Raw genomic sequence first — 25,355 nt, 5'->3', positions numbered from 1 at the left:
CCATTGGGGACAGTGATGATAATGTCTGTAAAGCGCTGTGGAATATGTTGGCGCTATGTAATTAAAGAGATTATTATTATTAGATAATAGATGCATAATAGATGATAGATAGATAAATAGATGATAGATAATAGATAGATAATAGATAATATATAGATAATAGATAGATAATAATTAGATGGATAATATATAGATAATAATAGATAGATTCACATGTAAAGCGCCATGAAATAAATTGTGCTATAATAAAAAATAATAATAATTTATTATTATTATTTATTTATATAGCACCATTAATTCCATGGTGCTGTACATGAGACGGGGTTACATACAAATTACAGATATCACTTACAGTAAACAAACTAACAATGACAGACTGATACAGAGGGGTGACGACCCTGCCCTTGCGGGCTTACATTCTACAGGATGGTGGGGATGGAGACACTAGATAATAGATTGATAGATAATAGATACAGGTGTGCTCAAAAGTTCACATACCCCATTTCTTAATACCATGTATTGCCCCCTCTAACATCAATGACAGCTTGAAGTCTTTTGTGGTAGTTGTGGATGAATTCCTTTATTTTCTCAGATGGTAAAGCTGCCCACTCTTCTTGGCAAAAAGCCTCCAGTTCCTGTAAATTCCTGGGCTGTCTAGCATGAACCTTGAGATCTTCCCAGAGTGGTTCAATGATATTGCGGTTAGGAGACTGAGATGGCCACTCCAGAACCTTCACTTTATTCTGCTGCAGCCAATGACAGGTTGACTTGGCCTTGTGTTTTGGATAGTTGTCATGTTGGATCATCCAAGTACGTCTCATGCTCAGCTTGCGGGCTGATGAGTGCAAATTTGCCTCCAGTATTTGCTGATAACGTGATGCATTCATCTTTCCTTCAACTTTGACCAAGTTTCCTGTGCCATTGTAGCTCACACATTCCATTTGTTAATCACAGTTTGAACACTGCTGACTGGCATTATCAATTCCTTGGATATCTTTTTGTATCCCTTTCCTGTTTTAAACAGTTCAACTACCTTTTCCCATAGATCCATTGACAATTCTTTTGCTTTCCCCATGACTCACAATCCAGAAATGTAAGTGGCTGGATGAAAGATGCAAGAGTCTGTCTGGATCCCAGAAACTCACTCAGCTTTTATGCACACACATTGATTACAAGCAAACAGGTCACATGTGAGGATCTTACTTTTAGTAGCCATTCAAACCCATTTGTGTCAACTTCTGTGCATGTTATCAGGCCAAAATCACCAGGGTATGTGAACTTTTGATCAGGGTCATTTGTATGTTTGGGGTTGTTATTATGATTTAAAAAGAGAAAACACAGTAGTTTGACAAAAAATGGCTTCACCCAACCACTAACCATGAGTGGAGAAAAAGTTTTGGTGTTATCATTCATATTCTCAGAAAAAAGGCCAAGAAAGCAAAAATTCTGCTGGGGTATAGAAACTTTTGAGCACAACTGTAAATAGATAATAGATAGATAATAAAAAGATAGATAGATAATAGGTATTGTGAGGAGAGTAAGGAAATCACTAACATAATTAAACGGCATTATCCAATACGAGAAAAATGTCTCCCTGGAATAGAATATGGAAGTCCACCATTGATTTCATACAAACGAGCCAGGAACATAACAGATAAGATTGTCTGTTCTGATATAGGTCCTCATAAGTCTACCATCCAAACATCACTAACTGGTAGGATTAGGACTGGGTGTTAAGGTACCTTCACACTAAACGATATCGCTAGCGATCCGTGACGTTGCAGCGTCCTGGCTAGCGATATCGTTGTGTTTGACACGCAGCAGCGATCAGGATCCTGCTGTGATATCGCTGGTCGTTGGTTAAAGTTCAGAACTTTATTTGGTCGTCAGATCGCCGTGTATCGTTGTGTTTGACAGCAAAAGCAACGATACCAGCGATGTTTTACAATGGTAACCAGGGTAAATATCGGGTTACTTAGCGCAGGGCCGCCCTTAGTAACCCGATGTTTACCCTGGTTACCAGTGTAAAATGTAAAAAAACAAACAGTACATACTCACCTTCGCGTCCCCCGGCGTCCGCTTCCTGCACTGACTGAGCGCCGGCCGTAAAGTGAAAGCACAGCACAGCGGTGACGTCACCGCTCTGCTGTTAGGGCCGGCACTCACAGTCAGTGCAGGAAGCAGACGCCGGGGGATGCGAAGGTGAGTATGTACTGTTTGTTTTTTTACATTTTACACTGGTAACCAGGGTAAACATCGGGTTACTAAGCGCGGCCATGCACTTAGCAACCCGATGTTTACCCTGGTTACCCGGGGACCTCGGCATCGTTGGTCGCTGGAGAGCTGTCTGTGTGACAGCTCTCCAGCAACCAAACAGCGACGCTGCAGCGATCGGCATCGTTGTCTGTATCGCTGCAGCATCGCTTAGTGTGAAGGTACCTTTATCCTTGCCTTAGCTGCATTAACTGGGCCAATAGTATGAAAGGAGATTAATTCCAACACCCTATAAAAAGAGAGATTTTTCGTATCAACCACTTTCTAACATGTTCATCTGAATTTGTCATTTATCTCCTGCAATGTCTCTGTGATTTGTGGTACGTGAGGGAGACTGTAGAAATCGCAGGAAAGCAGGATGCAGTGGTGTGCAGGAGGCAGAACAAGAGTTAAGGGGTTTATTACAGGGGATACTCCACGCAGGGAGAATATTAGTGGTGTAGGGAGGGTTAAAAGCGAAACGCATAAACAATGATAACGAAACAGTTGGCTAAACAACAGGCAAACTTATCAGTCTGAAGTTTTCGGGGCGTTGAAGGCTTGTACTCCCACGGTGGCGCCGTAGAAAGCGCATGAAGTCCCTGGCTTGGTCCTGAAGGAAACCGAGGCACTGCCTCCTGAAGGAAGTGGTGTGTCCGGGTTCTCTTGAGCGAAGTTCTGCAGGGACGGTGCGATGTATGGGTAGTGACACAGTCTATGGCTCCGCCGGAGTGCTGTAAAGTTCAGTGATGGAGGTGGGATTAAAGCCAGACAGCTCCAGCTGATAGTCCGGTTCAGCAGTGGACCGCACGCCCGCATTAGACTGAGGAACGGCATGCGCAAACAATTCGGCACACAGTCAATTCCCTCATGGTCAGCGGGGGAGCGAGGTAGCATACGGCAGTGAGGGTCGGTGATGCAATGTCATCTCACGGAGCGAGAGTGAACTGTCTCCTGTTGCGTAATCTGCCTTCCTGCCAAGTCTCCTCTTCTCCTGCACGCAGCACTTTTATCTCAGTAACGCCCCCTTTAGAGCAGTGAAAAGGTCCATCCAGGTCTAAATGCCCCCCCCCCCCCCTGCAACAATGGTGACAGTCCCGATGGTTCTGGGTCTGACACAAGAAAGGCACCACTGGTCCTCCATGTTCCTACACTCCAACTCTCCTTGAGCTTGTCATTCCACCGGCAAGTTTTCTTGTAAAATACGTTGAAGTTCTGTGGCTTCTTGAACAGTTTGCTTCCAAACAAATTGGTCCTGATTGTATTGATTGAGGGGTATTCCAGCTGTTGTTTGTTCGGAGCATTTGTTCCACTGGGGGACACTCGGATAATCCCTCAGGCTCTTCTTCTTCTCAATTTGTGACCTCTGATGCAGGTTTCTCAGGAGCTTCTTGTTCACTTTTGATTTGCGCAGGATCTTTTGACAGACATGGCCGCAGCATGTTTCGGTGAACTACCCGAGTGGCGGAGTTCTTCCCCCCTTCAGGTTGAATTTCGTATACAAGACCTGCAGGGTCAATCCGCTGTTTCACCTCATACGGGTGTTTCTCCCACCTGTATTCTAATTTTCTCCAATACTAATACATGGTCACCAACTTGAAGATCCATTCCTCAGGGTGGAGTTCTCTCCGCGTGCTCTATTTCTTGAAGTTTGGTCAGCACCAGGCGATGCAAATTCTGCAACCGATGACGATGTTCTCGAACCCAGGTGGACACCCCGTCCAAGGATACTTCTCTTCAGGCTCCAGCTGCAGCTCAGCGATGTCTCTCCCTGTATGCCCAAACAACAGGGTATACAGGGCATAGCTGGTGACTCGGTTTACATGGTTGTTATAGACCCACACTAACTCAGCCATGTACTCAGTCCATTGAGCCCTCCGATCTTCTTCCAGAGTTCTCAGCATCTGAATGAGTGTGATTGAATCGCTCACAGGCTCCATTTCCTTGTGGATGGTAGGGTGTGGTGCGAGACTTCTCGATCTGATATAACCGGTGCACTTCTACCATTACTTTTCCCAAAAAACAGGTCCCCTGATCAGAATGATTTCGTCTTGGGCAGCCGAATGACGTTTTTACAGATGGAATGCGCGGCGGATTTAGCAGTCTGGTCTCATGTTGGAGTCACAACAGCAAACTTGATAAAGTGGTCCACCATCACCAAAGAATGTCCATATCCTTGATGGGCTGGCCCGATGGTCAAGTAGTCAATCATTAACACCTCTAGGGGGGCCAAGGTCACAATGGTCCGTGTGGCAACTCTCTGCTAAGGTGATTTTGCTAGCTCACAACTTCTGCACAATCTACAGGTCTCTTCCACTGCTGCTCTTAATCGGGGGTCATATACGAGACATTGTAACCACTGGAAGGTCTTTTCCTGGCCGAAGTGTGCCCCCTGTTCATGCACTTATATAGCCACCTTGGATAATAGCAACTCCGGGATCACCACTTGCCAGGTGACGCCGAGCTCCTGCCGTAGCTGCACATTCCGATACAGCAGCCCATTTCGCATCTGAAGTAGTTTCCATTGCCGAAGAATCTTCAAAGTCTCTTGTGATAAGGCATTTCACTCTTCCTAACTGGGAGGTTGCTTGGATGTCACCCACTGTCTTAGCTGGGCCAGTTCCCCATCTTCCTGCTGTAACCACACCCATTCATCACGAGTTTGACTCAAAGCTCCCTGACAGGTCAACACTTGCATCAGTTCCTGCATAGCCATCTCATGTCCTGGCGGAATTTCGAAATCTGGTGATTTCTTTGTCTTCCAATTCTTCATCACTATTTCGCCCTGGCTGTGCGTGTTTCACCATCCTAGCCACCCACCTCTGTTCCAGAGCTCCCAGTTTTGCATTCTTCAAATGGGTCAAAGGGTTGTTATCTGTGCGCACCAGCACTTCAGATACGGACAGGTATTCCGCAAACTTCTCAGTCATAGCCCACACCAACGCCAGCAACTCTAGCTTGAAGGAGCAGTAATTGTCGGGATTTCAATCAGAATCATGAAGGGACCAACTCGCATAAGCGATCACCTTCTCTCTCCCATCCTGCATCTGCGATAACACCCCCCAATCTATGCAAGCTACCGTCGGTGTGGAAAATGAATGGCAGGGAGAAGTCCGCATAAGCCAACACGGGTGCCGCCGTCAGTGCCTTCTTTAGATCTTGAAATGCCTTCTCCTGATGTTCTTCCCACCGAATTTTCTGGTGCTTGGCACCTGAGGACACTCATCTTAGAAGCTCTAGTAGGGGACTCACTATGAGTGCAAAATTTTTCATGAAACGTCTATAGTATCCAGTTAGTCTCAAAAATGCACGGACATCTTTTACTGTTGTCGGAGTGGGCCAATCTCGTACAGCAGCGATCTTCTCCTGAGATGGCTTTACCCCTTTGGCCGAAACGACATGACCCAGATATTCTATTTGGGGACAGAACAAATGACACTTCTGAGGTTTTACTTTTAGCCCATGTTTTTGAAGACGACTCAACACTTGTTCCAATCTCTGCAGATGATCCTCAAATGAAGCGGCATAGTCTATGATGTCATCCAGTGATGTCATCCAGATAAATGAGCATGGCTTCAAAGTTAAGATCACCCAGACACCTCTCCATTAGCCGTTGAAACGTCCCCGAAGTGTTGGACAATCCGAACGGCATTCTGTTGAATTCGTATAGTCCCATGGGTAGTATAAAGGCTAAAACACAGAGCCGAAGTGTCACACAAATGGACCATTAATACAGCTTTTTGGAACTAAAGTAATGGTGTGCTGCTGCTTCCTCATTTTCTCTAGATAATAGATAAATATGTAATAGATGATAGATAAATAATAGATGGATAATAGACATTAGATAGATATTAAATAGATAATAGATACATGAGAGATAGATTAAAGATAGATAATAGACACATAATAGATAGAATTCCCTGTATTCAGAGATGTTTAAATAACACATTTCCCCTGATAATAATAACATGTCGCCCCCTCGTGGTGAACTAGTATAATAACAGAGTGAAAGTTTTATGATCTTTCTTAGATTTGTGGGCTGTATTGTGTTACCTTGTCATTTATATACTGTATATACAGAATAATATAAACACTGAGAATTACACCCAGTATACAGGACTGGAGGAGTTGTACTGTACAGTGTATATACAGAATAATACAGATACTGAGAATAATACCCAGTATACAGGACAGGAGAAGTGGTACTGTGCAGTGTATATATACAGAATAATACAGATACTGAGAATTACACCCAGTATACAGGACAGGAGGAGTTGTGCTGTGCAGTGTATATATACAGAATAATACAGATACTGAGGATTACACCCAGTATACAGGACAGGAGAAGTGGTACTGTGCAGTGTATATATACAGAATAATACAGATACTGAGGATTACACCCAGTATACAGGACAGGAGAAGTGGTACAGTGCAGTGTATATATACAGAATAACACAGATACTGAGAATTACACCCAGTATACAGGACAGGAGAAGTGGTACTGTGCAGTGTATATATACAGAATAATACAGATACTGAGGATTACACCCAGTATACAGGACAGGAGAAGTGGTACTGTGCAGTGTATATATACAGAATAATACAGATAGTGAGAATTACACCCAGTATACAGGACAGGAGAAGTGGTACTGTGCAGTGTATATATACAGAATAATACAGATACTGAGAATTACACCCAGTATACAGGACAGGATAAGTGGTAGTGTGCAGTGTATATATACAGAATAATACACATACTGAAAATTACACCCAGTATACAGGACATAAAAAGTGGTGCTGTGCAGTGTATATATATACAGGGCAGGAGAAATAGTACTGTGCAGTATATACACAGGACAGGAGAAGTGATATTGTGCAGCGTATATATATATATTGTGACAAAACACTCCGGGATCGCCTTTGCTGGGGTCAAAGGTCACGTGGTTTGTGCATTGAACTCTGAGGCGACAGCAGGTTTCCAAGTTGACTGACCTCAAGTCAGATTTATTAAAGTGAAAGCAAATACAGAAAACAAAACATAAAAATAAATCCTAGCCTGTCCAGCGCTAACTAAACAAATACGTTCCTATCTAACAACTGGGGGGGCTTCTCCCTCCCAGCTAACATTACACAGATCATGAGCACAGCTCACACTCACGTTTGTCTCACACAGACAGGCATTCTGTGTGCCCCAGGCTGATACCTGAAACCTCCAGCTGGTCAGCCTTTATTCCTGCACTTATTAACCCCTCGGTATCCTGAAGATACTGAGCGGCCTAATTCACATAGGACAAATACCTGGGCGAGATATACCTGCCCCCGACTACCAGACCGACATGACTCTTACATATCCTCCCCCCCTGCTCAGACCACTCAGGTCGAGCAAGAATACTCTCGAAACAGTGTACTCGGGACAGGGCATCAGCGTTCCCCATCTGCACCCCGGGGCGGTGCTCCACCGTGAAAGAGTAAGCCTGCAGGGCAAGGAACCACCGGGTTACCCGACTATTACGGTCCTTGTGGAGATGCATCCACTTGAGAGGGGCATGGTCCGTGACCAGCCTAAACTTCCTACCTGCCAGGTAATATTTGAGGGAGTCGAGAGCCCATTTGATGGCTAGGCACTCTTTTTCAATCACGGCATACCTCTGCTCATGTACATTCAGTTTCCGACTGAGGTAGAGGACCGGGTGTTCGACTCCGTCCCTTACCTGGGAAAGTACAGCTCCGACACCAGTATCAGAAGCATCAGTTTGCACCACAAACTCGCTGCTGAAATCAGGAGTCACTAGTACGGGCTGAGAGCACAAAGCCCGTTTCAGACTGTGGAAGGCCTCTTCAGCCGCTGAGGTCCATTTTACCATGACGGAATCTGTCGTGATTCTCAATGGCGAGAGAACATAGCCCAGCATATATGAGAACTAGCTCTTGGAAGATGGAAACTATACTGACCATGAACTAAACCTGCCGCACAACTAGAAGTGGCCGGGTAGCATGCCTACGTTTTTTTATCCCTAGATGCCCAGCGCCAGCCGGAGAACTACCTAATCCTAGCAGAGGAAAAGACAGTCCTGGCTCACCTCTAGAGAAATTTTCCCAAAAGGCAGACAGAGGCCCCCACATATATTGGCGGTGATTTTAGATGAAATGACAAACGTAGTATGAAAATAGGTTTAGCAAAAATCGAGGTCCGCTTACTAGATAGAAAGAAGACAGAAAGGGCACTTTCATGGTCAGCAGAAAACCCTATCAAAACACCATCCAGAAATTACTTTAAGACTCTAGCATTAACTCATAACACCAGAGTGGCAATTTCCGCTCACAAGAGCTTTCCAGACACAGTAACGAAACAGCAGCTGTGAACAGGAACAAAATGCAAAAACACACAACGACAAAAGTCCAACTTAGCTGGGAGTTGTCTAGTAGCAGGAACATGCACAGAAAGGCTTCTGATTACATTGTTGACCGGCATGAAACTGACAGAGGAGCAAGGTTATATAGCGACTCCCACATCCTGATAGGAGCAGGTGAACAGAGGGGATGATGCACCCAAGTACAATTCCACAAGTGGCCACCGGGGGAGCCCAGAATCCAATTTCACAACAGTACCCCCCCCTCAAGGAGGGGGCACCGAACCCTCACCAGAACCACCAGGGCGATCAGGATGAGCCCTATGAAAGGCACGGACAAGATCGGAGGCATGAACATCAGAGGAAGTGACCCAAGAATTATCCTCCTGACCGTATCCCTTCCATTTGACCAGATACTGGAGTTTCCGTCTGGAAACACGAGAGTCCAAGATCTTTTCCACAACGTACTCCAACTCACCCTCAACCAACACCGGAGCAGGAGGCTCAACGGAAGGCACAGCCGGTACCTCATACCTGCGCAACAATGACCGATGAAAAACATTATGAATCGAAAAGGATGCAGGGAGGTCCAAACGGAAGGACACAGGGTTAAGAATCTCCAATATCTTGTACGGGCCGATGAACCGAGGCTTAAACTTAGGAGAAGAAACCCTCATAGGGACAAAACGAGAAGACAACCACACCAAGTCCCCAACACAAAGCCGAGGACCAACACGACGACGGCGGTTGGCAAAAAGCTGAGTCTTCTCCTGGGACAACTTCAAATTGTCCACCACCTGCCCCCAAATCTGATGCAACCTCTCCACCACAGCATCCACTCCAGGACAATCCGAAGATTCCACTTGACCGGAGGAAAATCGAGGATGAAACCCCGAATTACAGAAAAACGGGGACACCAAGGTGGCAGAGCTGGCCCGATTATTGAGGGCGAACTCCGCCAAAGGCAAAAAAGCAACCCAATCATCCTGATCCGCAGACACAAAACACCTCAAATATGTCTCCAAGGTCTGATTAGTCCGCTCGGTCTGGCCATTAGTCTGAGGATGGAAAGCAGACGAAAAAGACAAATCTATGCCCATCCTAGCACAGAATGCCCGCCAAAATCTAGACACGAATTGGGTCCCTCTGTCAGAAACGATATTCTCCGGAATACCATGCAAACGAACAACATTTTGAAAAAACAGAGGAACCAACTCGGAAGAAGAAGGCAACTTAGGCAAGGGAACCAGATGGACCATCTTAGAGAAACGGTCACACACCACCCAGATGACAGACATCTTATGAGAAACAGGCAGATCCGAAATAAAATCCATCGAGATGTGCGTCCAAGGCCTCTTCGGGATAGGCAAGGGTAACAACAATCCACTAGCCCGAGAACAACAAGGCTTGGCCCGAGCACAAACGTCACAAGACTGCACAAAGCCTCGCACATCTCGTGACAGGGAAGGCCACCAGAAGGACCTTGCCACCAAATCCCTGGTACCAAAGATTCCAGGATGACCTGCCAACGCAGAAGAATGAACCTCAGAGATGACTCTACTGGTCCAATCATCAGGAACAAACAGTCTACCAGGTGGGCAACGATCAGGTCTATCCGCCTGAAACTCCTGCAAGGCCCGCCGCAGGTCTGGAGAAACGGCAGACAATATCACTCCATCTTTAAGGATACCTGTGGGCTCAGAATTACCAGGGGAGTCAGGCTCAAAACTCCTAGAAAGGGCATCCGCCTTAACATTCTTAGAACCCGGTAGGTAAGACACCACAAAATTAAACCGAGAGAAAAACAACGACCAGCGCGCCTGTCTAGGATTCAGGCGCCTGGCAGACTCAAGGTAAATTAAATTTTTGTGGTCAGTCAATACCACCACCTGATGTCTGGCCCCCTCAAGCCAGTGACGCCACTCCTCAAAAGCCCACTTCATGGCCAAAAGCTCCCGATTCCCAATATCATAATTCCGCTCGGCGGGCGAAAATTTACGGGAAAAAAAAGCACAAGGTCTCATCACGGAGCAGTCGGAACTTCTCTGCGACAACACCGCCCCAGCTCCGATTTCAGAAGCGTCGACCTCAACCTGAAAAGGAAGAGCAACATCAGGCTGACGCAACACTGGGGCGGAAGAAAAGCGGCGCTTGAGCTCCCGAAAGGCCTCCACAGCATCAGGGGACCAATCAGCAACATCAGCACCCTTCTTAGTCAAATCAGTCAATGGTTTTACAACATCAGAAAAACCAGCAATAAATCGACGATAAAAGTTAGCAAAGCCCAAAAATTTCTGAAGACTCTTAAGAGAAGAGGGTTGCGTCCAATCACCAATAGCCTGAACCTTGACAGGATCCATCTCGATGGAAGAGGGGGAAAAAATGTATCCCAAGAAGGAAATCTTTTGAACCCCAAAAACACACTTAGAACCCTTCACACACAAGGAATTAGACCGCAAAACCTGAAAAACCCTCCTGACCTGCTGGACATGAGAGTCCCAGTCATCCGAAAAAATCAGAATATCATCCAGATACACAATCATAAATTTGTCCAAATAATCGCGGAAAATGTCATGCATAAAGGACTGGAAGACTGAAGGGGCATTTGAAAGACCAAAAGGCATCACCAAATACTCAAAATGGCCCTCGGGCGTATTAAATGCGGTTTTCCACTCATCCCCCTGCTTGATTCGCACCAAATTATACGCCCCACGGAGATCAATCTTAGAGAACCACTTGGCCCCCTTTATACGAGCAAACAAATCAGTAAGCAGTGGTAACGGATATTGATATTTAACCGTGATTTTATTCAAAAGTCGATAATCAATACACGGCCTCAAAGAGCCGTCTTTCTTAGACACAAAGAAAAAACCGGCTCCTAAGGGAGATGACGAAGGACGAATATGTCCCTTTTCCAAGGACTCCTTTATATATTCTCGCATAGCCGCGTGTTCAGGCACAGACAGATTAAATAAACGACCCTTAGGGTATTTACTACCCGGGATCAAGTCTATGGCAATCCCAGCACCAAAACATCATGTAGATTATACAGCACCAGAAAGCGAATAACCTCCTGGTGATCCGGATTAACACGCATAGTCACTTGTGTCCAGTATTGTGGTTTATTACTAGCCAATGGGGTGGAGTCAATCCCTTTCAGAGGTATCGGAGCCTCCAATGGCTCCAAATCATACCCACAGCGTTTGGCAAAGGACCAATCCATAAGACTCAAAGCAGCGCCAGAGTCGACATAGGCGTCCGCGGTAATAGATGACAAAGAACAAATCAGGGTCACAGATAGAATAAACTTAGACTGTAAAGTGCTAATTGAAACAGACTTGTCAGGCTTCTTAGTACGCTTAAAGCATGCTGATATAACATGAGTTGAATCACCACAATAGAAGCACAACCCATTTTTTCGTCTAAAATTCTGCCGCTCGCTTCTGGACAGAATTCTATCACATTGCATATTTTCTGGCGTTTTCTCAGTAGACACCGCCAAATGGTGCACAGGTTTGCGCTCCCGCAGACGCCTATCGATCTGAATAGCCATCGTCATGGACTCATTCAGACTCGCAGGCACAGGGAACCCCACCATAACATCCTTAATGGCATCAGAGAGACCTTCTCTGAAAATCGCCGCCAGGGCGCACTCATTCCACTGAGTAAGCACAGACCATTTGCGGAATTTTTGGCAGTATATTTCAGCTTCATCTTGCCCCTGAGACAAGGACATCAAGGCCTTTTCCGCCTGAAGCTCTAAATGAGGTTCCTCATAAAGCAACCCCAAGGCCAGAAAAAACGCATCCACATTGAGCAACGCAGGATCCCCTGGTGCCAATGCAAAAGCCCAGTCTTGAGGGTCGCCCCGGAGCAAGGAAATAACAATCCTGACCTGCTGTGCAGGGTCTCCGGCAGAGCGAGACTTCAGGGACAAAAACAATTTGCAATTATTTTTAAAATTTTGAAAGTGAGATCTATTCCCCGAGAAGAATTCAGGCAAAGGAATTCTAGGCTCAGACATAGGTGCATGAACAACGAAATCTTGCAAATTTTGTACCTTTGTGGCGAGATTATTCAAACCTGTAGCTACACTCTGAAGATCCATTTGAAACAGGTGAACACAGAGCCATTCAAGGATAAGAAGGAGAGAAAGAGAGGAAGGCTGCAGTATAGGCAGACTAGCAAGTGATTCAATTAAGAGCACACTCAGAACTAGAGGAAAAAAAAAAAATTGTAGCAGACTTCTTTTTTCTCTCCTTTCTCAGCCAGTAATTTAACCCTTTTTTTTTGGGCCGGTCAAACTGTCGTGATTCTCAATGGCGAGAGAACATAGCCCAGCATATATGAGAACTAGCTCTTGGAAGATGGAAACTATACTGACCATGAACTAAACCTGCCGCACAACTAGAAGTGGCCGGGTAGCATGCCTACGTTTTTTTATCCCTAGATGCCCAGCGCCAGCCGGAGAACTACCTAATCCTAGCAGAGGAAAAGACAGTCCTGGCTCACCTCTAGAGAAATTTTCCCAAAAGGCAGACAGAGGCCCCCACATATATTGGCGGTGATTTTAGATGAAATGACAAACGTAGTATGAAAATAGGTTTAGCAAAAATCGAGGTCCGCTTACTAGATAGAAAGAAGACAGAAAGGGCACTTTCATGGTCAGCAGAAAACCCTATCAAAACACCATCCAGAAATTACTTTAAGACTCTAGCATTAACTCATAACACCAGAGTGGCAATTTCCGCTCACAAGAGCTTTCCAGACACAGTAACGAAACAGCAGCTGTGAACAGGAACAAAATGCAAAAACACACAAGGACAAAAGTCCAACTTAGCTGGGAGTTGTCTAGTAGCAGGAACATGCACAGAAAGGCTTCTGATTACATTGTTGACCGGCATGAAACTGACAGAGGAGCAAGGTTATATAGCGACTCCCACATCCTGATAGGAGCAGGTGAACAGAGGGGATGATGCACCCAAGTACAATTCCACAAGTGGCCACCGGGGGAGCCCAGAATCCAATTTCACAACAGGAATCCCTCCCTTTGGTAAGATCCGTCAAGGGGGTAGCCATGGCCGCAAAGTTGGGTATGAACCGGCGATAATAGCCGGCAATGCCCAGGAAAGCTTGAACTTGTTTCTTGTTCACTGGTTGCGGCCAGCCCTGAATTGCCTGTATTTTGTCGATCTGGGGTTTAACCACTCCTCTGCCAATCACGTAGCCCAAGTATCGGGCTTCTTCAAGGCCGATGTGACATTTCTTGGGGTTCGCCGTTAAGCCTGCGTCTCTCAGGTCATCAATCACCGCCTGTACCTTCCGGAGGTGAGCTTCCCAGTCCACGCTGTAAATTATGATGTCGTCTAGGTAGGCAGAAGCGTACTGCCTGTGGGGCCTCAAGACTCGATCCATCAATCTCTGGAACGTTGCTGGGGCTCCGTGAAGTCCAAATGGCATGTAGATATACTGGAACAGCCCTTCCGGTGTAGCAAATGCCGTCTTCTCTCTGGCCGCCTCGGCCAGAGGGATCTGCCAGTACCCCTTTGTTAGATCCAGGGTCGTAATGTATCGGGCTTTACCCAGCCGATCGATCAACTCATCGACCCGGGGCATAGGGTAGGCATCAAATTTAGAAACCGCATTCAGTTTCCTAAATTCATTGCAAAACCGTATAGAGCCATCCGGCTTAGGTATCAACACGATTGGACTGGACCAGGCGCTGTGCGACTCTTCAATGACTCCTAAGTCCAACATTGCCTTCACCTCCCGGGAGACGGCTTCACGGCGTGCTTCTGGAATCCGGTACGACTTCACATGAACTGTGACACCAGGCTCTGTGACAATCTCATGTTTCACTAGCCTAGTCTGGCCAGGTTTTTCCGAGAAAAACTGTTGGTTCTGTAACAAAAACTGCTTAACCTCAGATTTTTGTCGTTCAGAGAGAGTCTCGGCAATCTGCACCTCCGGTACGGTAGGTGAGCAAACCGGACGGGGCAGATCCGCTGTTAGGGCAGCGCGGTCTTTCCAGGGTTTTATCAGATTCACATGATAAATCTGTTCTGGTTTTCTCTTACCAGGCTGGTGCACTTTATAGTTCACTTCTCCAACTCGTTCCATGACCTCAAAGGGGCCCTGCCATTTCGCCAGAAATTTACTATCCACCGTAGGGATTAGGATCAACACCCTATCCCCGGGTGCAAACGTACGGACCTTGGCGCCTCTATCATAACTTAGCCTCTGGGCTCCCTGGGCCTGTAACATATGTTCCCTAACAATGGGCATGACAGCAGCAATACGGTCCTGCACTTGCGTTACATGGTCTATCACCGTTTTAAAGGGAGTGACTTGACCTTCCCAGGTTTCTTTTGCGACGTCCAACAATCCACGAGGACGACGGGCGTATAATAGCTCGAAAGGCGAGAACCCTGTGGAAGACTGGGGAACTTCCCTAATGGCAAACAGCAAATAGGGTAACAAGTAATCCCAGTTCTTCCCATCTTTGTCTATCGCCTTCCGGAGCATCTGTTTTAAGGTTTTATTGAACCGCTCAACCAACCCATCTGTTTGAGGGTGATAGACAGATGTACGCAAGGGATCTACTTGTAAGAGTCTGCAGAGCTCCTTCATTACCCTCGACATAAAGGGAGTCCCCTGGTCGGTGAGTATCTGTTTTGGAATTCCTACCCGACTAAACACTTGCACCAATTCTTTGGCGATCGTTTTGGTAGCAGTGTTACGCAAAGGGATGGCTTCCGGGTAGCGAGTGGCATAGTCCATGATGACAAGGATATGTTGGTGCCCACGTGCGGACCGGGGAAGGGGCCCAACCAAATCCATCCCAATTCTCTCAAAAGGGACCCCAATGATAGGGAGGGGTACCAAAGGACTACAGTACCGAGGTTTAGGTGCCGAGATTTGGCACTCTGGACAGGACTCACAATAGTTACGCACATCATTGTGTATTCCAGGCCACACAAAACAATGCAATATTCTTTCTGTGGTTTTTTGTACCCCCAGATGTCCCCCCATTATATGTCCGTGGGCCAGGTCCAGTACCTTCCGCCGATAAGGTTTGGGTACCACTAACTGCTGCACAGTGTCTTCCCCTTTTTTTTCTACCTGGTAGAGTAAATCATTTTCAAGAACCATGTACGGGTACGCTAGCCTAGTGTCAGGTTCTACGGGTACGCTATCTACCATTTTTACATTTTTCCTAGCCTGAGTCAGGGTAGGATCTTTCATTTGTTCGCTGTGGAAGTCATCCAACTGGACTCCCAAATCTGGTAGGCAGGGTGCGGGATGGCTGTCTGCCTCCGCCTCTCGCTGAGTTTCCTCAGTTTCCTCAGTTTCCCCCGCCATAACTGAGAAGGGGTACTGAAGGTTAGATTCACTAATCTCCCCAGCAGCATCTTCCTGTGGGGTCTCCTCCAGGAGCTCGGGACCTCCAGGTAGCATGGGAGAAGATTCACGGTCACAACTACCGTGAAGGAGCAACTGATTCTCCCACAACTGCCAGAAATGGGGAAAATCCCTGCCCAGGATTATATCATGTAACAATGCGGGGACGAGTCCCACTTTGTGTTGCACAGATCCATAGGGAGTGGAGATACATATGACCGCTGTAGGATATGAGCAGGTGTCACCATGCACACACGTTACAGAAAACTTGTCAGACGGACTAGTTGGACGTGCTATCATACTGGCTTTCACTAGAGTCACCACACTTCCAGAGTCTAGTAACGCCACAACATTTTTCCCATCTACAGACAATTCACACAGATGTTTTACTGTATCATTTTGACCCGCATTCACACTTACTAGCCGTGTAACCAAAGACATGCATTTCTTAGAGTCCGTAACGTCGCACTGCATGGGTTCAGTGGTAACAGGACAGTTCGCAGAAACATGGCCCTTCTCATGGCAACGGAAACACCTAACAAGCCCCCTATTGAAACCAGAGTCCGACACCCTTGATCTCGGGGTGCGAGCAGTCCCGTGTTCCTCCCCCACAGTCCCTGGAACAGTCTTACCGGTTCCACGAGGAGGAGGTACAGTTCGGGTAGTAGCGGTATCATCAGGAAGTCCTTCCGCCACGGAATAACGCTCCACCAAGTCCACCAGTTGATCCGCTGTCGCGGGATTTCCTTGGCTCACCCACTTTTTCAGCGCCGGTGGTAGTACTCTCAGGTACTTGTCCAGAACGACCCGCTGGATTATCTCCGGAGTTGTCAGTACCTCGGGTTGCAGCCATTTCTTTATCAAGTAGATCAGGTCGAACATCTGCGATCTCGGCGGTTTATCTTGCTGATAGGTCCACTGATGTACCCTCTGTGCACGGACAGCCGTCGTCACACCCAGCCGGGCCAGGACCTCAGTTTTCAGCCTCTCAAAGTCCTGAGCGACTTCCGGGTCCAAGTCATGGTAAGCTTTTTGGGCCTCACCGGAGAGAAACGGAGCAATTAGATCGGCCCTTCGTTCCTTCGGCCACTTCTCTCTCAACGCTGTCCGCTCAAACGTTGTCAGGTATGCTTCGACGTCATCTTCTGCGGTCAGCTTTTGCCAGTATTGACTCATATGGATCCTCCTGGACTCTGCTTCCGGGTCAACCTCAGGCATGCTCACCAAGCGTTGCGCCACCTGTTGGAGAAGCTGGCGGTCTGCAGCCGTCATGTCCAGTAACTCCTTCAGCTGTGCGGCCATCAAGCGATTAGCTTCCTGCTGTGCCGCAGTGGCCTGTACTAGGGCTTTCACCACGTCTTCCATACTGTCGCCTGTGCCACGCGTTGCCCGCATTCTCCATCACAATGTGACAAAACACTCTGGGATCGCCTTTGCTGGGGTCAAAGGTCACGTGGTTTGTGCATTGAACTCTGAGGCGACAGCAGGTTTCCAAGTTGACTGACCTCAAGTCAGGTTTATTAAAGTGAAAGCAAATACAGAAAACAAAACATAAAAATAAATCCTAGCCTGTCCGGCGCTATCTAAACAAATACGTTCCTATCTAACAACTGGGGGGGCTTCTCCCTCCCAGCTAACATTACACAGATCATGAGCACAGCTCACATTCACGTTTGTCTCACACAGACAGGCATTCTGTGTGCCCCAGGCTGACACCTGAAACCTCCAGCTGGTCAGCCTTTATTCCTGCACTTATTAACCCCTCGGTATCCTGAAGATACTGAGCGGCCTAATTCACATAGGACAAATACCTGGGCGAGATATACCTGCCCCCGACTACCAGACCGACATGACTCTTACAATATATACAGGACAGTAGAAGTGGTACTGTGTAGTATATATATACAGAATAATACAGATACTGAGGAATCGAGAATTACACCCAGTATACAGGTGTCACATTCCCCCCAGGGGGTCGGTCAGCGGACGGCTCGACTCACACTCAGTGGGATGTAAATGGGGCCATGCCGATAGGGAATGAGGGATGTACACCTCCTGAGCTCGAACCTGAGCCTGTCCCTGCATTCCCCTAATGCCCTAAGCGGGTCCTCCTTCCCCCTGCCGTCGTCAGGAACCTTGTCCCTCGCTGTCACCTAGTACTGCCCTGGCTAGTGCTCTGGCCACCAAGGGTGCTAGCCTCACCAATGCAGATGGAACAACACAGGGGACAGTGACAAACACGATACAGATGAGGAAAAATCACTGCACAGCAGAAGAAAGGCACCCAGACCACGAACTCCACAAAACCAGTAGATTCACCACTGCAGCCAGGGAGCTCCTTACTCCAGGCTTGGTCAACATAGATTGCTCTATCAAGGACAGCTGATGCATCAGGTGATTAATTAAAGGATGGTGGGAGTGGTCACCACCCACATCAGCTGACCAAGCAACTCTGCAATTGCAGTACACTGCCAGCAAGGGAAACTGACATTAACCCCTTATGGCCTGAAAGGAAAAAAGCTACAATTAAATCATAGTGGAACAAGAGTTGCCACGCATCCAAAAATGGAGCGTGACAACATGACAGAAGAAGTGGTACTGTGCAGTATATAGATACCGGACAGGAGATGTGGTACTGTGAAGTGTATATATACAGAATAATACAGATACTGAGAATTACACCCAGTATACAGGACAGGAGAAGTGGTACTGTGCAGTGTATATATACAGAATAATACAGATACTGAGAATTACACCCAGTATACAGGACAGGAGAAGTGGTACTGTGCAGTATATATATACAGGATAATACAGATGCTGAGAATTACACCCAGTATACAGGACAGGAGAAGTGGTACTGTGCAGTGTATATATACAGAATAATACAGATACTGAGAATTACACCCAGTATACAGGACAGGAGGAGTGGTACTGTGCAGTGTATATATACAGAATAATACAGATACTGAGAATTACACCCAGTATACAGGACAGGAGGAGTGGTACTGTGCAGTGTATATATACAGAAAAATACAGATACTGAGAATTACACCCAGTATACAGGACAGGAGAAGTGGTGCTGTGCAGTGTATATATACAGAATAATATAGATACTGAGAATTACACCCAGTATACAGGACAGGAGAAGTGGTACTGTGCAGTGTATATATACAGAATAATACAGATAGTGAGAATTACACCCAGTATACAGGACAGGAGAAGTGGTACTGTGCAGTGTATATATACAGAATAATACAGATACTGAGAATTACACCCAGTATACAGGACAGGAGAACTGGTACTGTGCAGTGTATATATACAGAATAATACAGATACTGAGAATTACACCCAGTATACAGGACAGGAGAAGTGGTACTGTACAGTGTATATATACAGAATAATACAGATACTGAGAATTACACCCAGTATACAGGACAGGAGGAGTGGTACTGTGCAGAGTATATATACAGAATAATACAGATACTGAGAATTACACCCAGTTTACAGGACAGGAGAAGTGGTACTGTGCAGTGTATATATACAGAATAATACAGATACTGAGAATTACACCCAGTATACAGGACAGGAGAAGTGGTACTGTGCAGTGTATATATACAGAATAATACAGATACTGAGAATTACACCCAGTATACACGACAGGAGAAGTGGTACTGTGCAGTGTATATATACAGAATAATACAGATACTGAGAATTACACCCAGTATACAGGACAGGAGAAGTGGTACTGTGCAGTGTATATATACAGAATAATACAGATACTGAGAATTACACCCAGTATACAGGACAGGAGAAGTGGTACTGTGCAGTGTATATATACAGAATAATACAGATACTGAGAATTACACCCAGTATACAGGACAGGAGAAGTGGTACTGTGCAGTGTATATATACAGAATAATACAGATACTGAGAATTACACTCAGTATACAGGACAGGAGACGTGGTTCTGTGCAGTGTATATATACAGAATAATACAGATACTGAGGATTACACCCAGTATACAGGACAGAAGAAGTGGTACTGTGCAGAGTATATATACAGAATAATACAGATACTGAGAATTACACCCAGTATACAGGACAGGAGAAGTGGTACTGTGCAGAGTATATATACAGAATAATACAGATACTGAGAATTACACCCAGTATACAGGACAGGAGAAGTGGTACTGTGCAGTGTATATATACAGAATAATACAGATACTGAGAATTACACCCAGTATACAGGACAGGAGAAGTGGTACTGTGCAGTGTATATATACAGAATAATACAGATACTGAGAATTACACCCAGTATACACGACAGGAGAAGTGGTACTGTGCAGTGTATATATACAGAATAATACAGATACTGAGAATTACACCCAGTATACAGGACAGGAGAAGTGGTACTGTGCAGTGTATATATACAGAATAATACAGATACTGAGAATTACACCCAGTATACAGGACAGGAGAAGTGGTACTGTGCAGTGTATATATACAGAATAATACAGATACTGAGAATTACACCCAGTATACAGGACAGGAGAAGTGGTACTGTGCAGTGTATATATACAGAATAATACAGATACTGAGAATTACACTCAGTATACAGGACAGGAGACGTGGTTCTGTGCAGTGTATATATACAGAATAATACAGATACTGAGGATTACACCCAGTATACAGGACAGAAGAAGTGGTACTGTGCAGTGTATATATACAGAATAATACAGATACTGAGAATTACACCCAGTATACAGGACAGGAGAAGTGGTACTGTGCAGTGTATATATAGAATAATACAGATACTGAGAATTACACCTGGTATACAGGACAGGAGAAGTGGTACTGTGCAGTGTATATATACAGAATAATACAGATACTGAGGATTACACCCAGTATACAGGACAGGAGAAGTGGTACTGTGCAGTGTATATATACAGAATAACACAGATGCTGAGGATTACACCCAGTATACGGGACAGGAGGAGTGGTACTGTGCAGTGTGTATATACAGAATAATACAGACACTGAGAATTACACCTGGTATACAGGAGCAGTGGTACTGTGCAGTGTATATATACAGAATAATACAGATACTGAGAATTACACACAGTGTACAGGACAGGAGAAGTGATACTGTGCAGTGTATATATACAGAATAATACAGATACTGAGAATTACCCCCAGTATACAGGACAGGAGAAGTGGTACTGTGCAGTGTATATATACAGAATAATACAGATACTGAGAATTACACCCAGTATACAGGGCAGGAGAAGTGATACTGTGCAGTGTATATATACAGAATAATACAGATACTGAGAATTACACCCAGTATACAGGACAGGAGAAGTGGTACTGTGCAGTGTATATATACAGAATAATACAGATACTGAGAATTACACCCAGTATACAGGACAGGAGAAGTGGTACTGTGCAGTGTATATATACAGAATAATACAGATACTGAGGATTACACCCAGTATACAGGACAGGAGAAGTGGTACTGTGCAGAGTATATATACAGAATAATACAGGTAATGAGAATTACACCCAGCATACAGGTCCGGAGAAATGGTACTGTGCAGTGTGTATATACAGAATAATACAGATACTGAGAATTACACCCAGTGTACAGGACAGGAGAAGTGGTACTGTTTGGTGTATATATACAGAATAATACAGATACTGAGAATTACACCCAGTATACAGGACAGGAGAAGTGGTACTGTGCAGAGTATATATACAGAATAATACAGATACTGAGAATTACACCCAGTATACGGGACAGGAGGAGTGGTACTGTGCAGTGTATATATACAGAATAATACAGATACTGAGGATTACACCCAGTATACAGGACAGGAGAAGTGGTACTGTGCAGTGTATGTATACAGAATAATACAGACACTGAGAATTACACCTGGTATACAGGAGCAGTGGTACTGTGCAGTGTATATATACAGAATAATACAGATACTGAGAATTACACACAGTGTACAGGACAGGAGAAGTGATACTGTGCAGTGTATATATACAGAATAATACAGATACTGAGAATTACCCCCAGTATACAGGACAGGAGAAGTGGTACTGTGCAGTGTATATATACAGAATAATACAGATACTGAGAATTACACCCAGTATACAGGGCAGGAGAAGTGATACTGTGCAGTGTATATATACAGAATAATACAGATACTGAGAATTACACCCAGTATACAGGACAGGAGAAGTGGTACTGTGCAGTGTATATATACAGAATAATACAGATACTGAGAATTACACCCAGTATACAGGACATCTTTCCCTCTTTGAAAAAGCAACGCGAAACGCGCGTTAGGGGGTACTCAGAGCCCCAGGCAAACAACCACTTCACCATGGGTAAGCAATTTTGCATCAGACTTGCACTATACTGATTCAAGTATTGGTATATACATGTCCACATGAACATTAGTACTATACCTATACCATGCTTGTATGTGCTGACATTTGGTGCGTATTTATGTAGATATACCATGGTGTTCTTTACCTTTTTTTGCCTGTGACTCGGATGTCTTTGTACTAGGGTCTCCTTCCTTCTATTATTGTATTGTTACATTTCTTGGACTATGTTATGTCTTTTTACAATTGTTATAATAAAAATAAATATTTTTATATTCGTATAGAACTCCTTTTGTTTGTTTAAATATACAGAATAATACAGATACTGAGAATTACACCCAGTATACAGGACAGGAGAAGTGGTACTGTGCAGTGTATATATACAGAATAATACAGATACTGAGGATTACACCCAGTATACAGGACAGGAGGAGTGGTACTGTGCAGTGTATATATACAGAATAATACAGATACTGAGAATTACACCCAGTACACAGGACAGGAGAAGTGGTACTGTGCAGTGTATATATACAGAATAACACAGATACTGAGAATTACACCCAGTATACAGGACAGGAGAAGTGGTACTGTGCAGTGTATATATACAGAATAATACAGATACTGAGGATTACACCCAGTATACAGGACAGGAGAAGTGGTACTGTGCAGTGTATATATACAGAATAATACAGATACTGAGGATTACACCCAGTATACAGGACGGGAGAAGTGGTACTGTGCAGTGTATATATACAGAATAATACAGATACTGAGAATTACACCCAGTATACAGGACAGGAGAAGTGGTACTGTGCAGTGTATATATACAGAATAATACAGATACTGAGAATTACACCCAGTATACAGGACAGGAGAAGTGGTACTGTGCAGTGTATATATACAGAATAATACATATACTGAGAATTACACCCAGTATACAGGACAGGAGGAGTGGTACTGTGCAGTGTATATATACAGAATAATACAGATACTGAGAATTACACCCAGTATACAGGACGGGAGAAGTGGTACTGTGCAGTGTATATATACAGAATAATACAGATACTGAGAATTACACCCAGTATACAGGACAGGAGAAGTGGTACTGTGCAGTGTATATATACAGAATAATACAGATACTGAGAATTACACCCAGTATACAGGGCAGGAGAAGTGGTACTGTGCAGTGTATATATACAGAATAATACAGATACTGAGGATTACACCCAGTATACAGGACGGGAGAAGTGGTACTGTGCAGTGTATATATACAGAATAATACAGATACTGAGAATTACACCCAGTATACAGGACAGGAGAAGTGGTACTGAGCAGTGTATATATACAGGATAATACATTTACTGAGAATTACTCCCAATATACAGGACAGGAGAAGTGGTACTGTGCAGTGTATATACAGTGCCTTGCGAAAGTATTCGGCTCCCTGGAACTTTTCAACCTTTCCCACATATCATGCTTCATACATAAAGATACCAAATGTAAATTTTTGGTGAAGAATCAACAACAATTGGAACACATTTGTAAAGTTGAACAAAATTTATTGGTTATTTTAAATTTTTGAAGAAATTCAAAAACTGAAAAGTGGGGCGTGCAATATTATTCGGCCCCTATAACTTAATACTTGGGTGTGCCACCTTTTACTGCGATTACAGCTGCAAGTCACTTGGGGTATGTCTCTATCAGTTTTGTACAGAGAGCGTCTGAAATTCTTGCCTACTCTTCCCTGGCAAACAGCTTGAGCTCAGTGAGGTTTGATGGAGATCGTTTGTGAACAGCAGTTTTCAGCTCTTTTAACAGATTCTCGATTGTATTGAGGTCTGGACTTTGATTTGGCCATTCTATCACCTGGATATGTTTATTTGTGAACCATTCCATTGTAGATTTTGCTTTGTGTTTGGGATCATTGTCTTGTTGGAAAACAAATCTCCTTTCCAGTCTCAGGTCTTCTGCAGACTCAAACATGTTTTCTTCAAGAATGATCCTGTTTTTGGCTCCATCCATCTTCACATCAATTTTAACCATCTTCCCTGTCACTGCTGAAGAAAAGCATGCCCAAACCATGATGCTGCCACCACCATGTTTGACAGTGGGTATGGTGTGTTCAGGGTGATGAGCTGTGTTGCCTTTACGCCAAACATATCGTTTGGAATTGTTGCCTAAAAGTTTGATTTTGGTTTCATCTGACCAGAGCACCTTCTTCCACATGTTTGGTGTGTCTCCCAGGTGGCTTGTTGCAGACTTTAAACAACACTTTTTATGGATATCTTTGAGAAATGGCTTTCTTCTTGCCACTCTTCCATAAAGGCCAGATTTGTGCAGTGTACGACTGATTGTTGTCCTATGGACAGACTGTCCCACCTCAGCTGTAGATCTCTGCAGTTCATCCAGAGTGATCATGGGCCTCTTGGCTGCATCTCTGATCAGTCTTCTCCATGTTTGAGATGAAAGTTTAGAGGGACGGTCAGGTCTTGGTAGATTTTCAATGGTATAATACTCCTTCCATTTCAATATGATCACTTGCACAGTGCTCCTTGGGATGTTTAAAGTCTTGGAAATCATTTTGTATCCAAATCCGGCTTTAAACTTCTCCACAACATTATCACGGACCTACCTGTTGTGTTCCTTGGTCTTCATGATGCTCTCTGTGCTTCAAACAGAACCCTGAGACTATCACAGAGCAGGTGCATTTATACGGAGACTTAATTACACACAGGTGGATTATATTTATCATCATTAGGCATTTAGGACAACATTGGATCATTCAGAGATCCACAATGAACTTATGGAGTGAGTTTGCTGCACTGAAAGTAAAGGGGCAGAATATTATTATTATAATATATTATATAATATATATATTATATAATATAGAATATATATAATATAGTATAATATTGTTCGGGTAAGAGATGGGTTGGCCCTAATGAAGTCTCACCACCCC

The sequence above is a fragment of the Ranitomeya variabilis genome, chromosome 1 (assembly GCF_051348905.1).
Source record: "Ranitomeya variabilis isolate aRanVar5 chromosome 1, aRanVar5.hap1, whole genome shotgun sequence".
NCBI lineage: Eukaryota > Metazoa > Chordata > Amphibia > Anura > Dendrobatidae > Ranitomeya > Ranitomeya variabilis.
Note: the sequence above shows the minus strand (reverse complement) of the source record.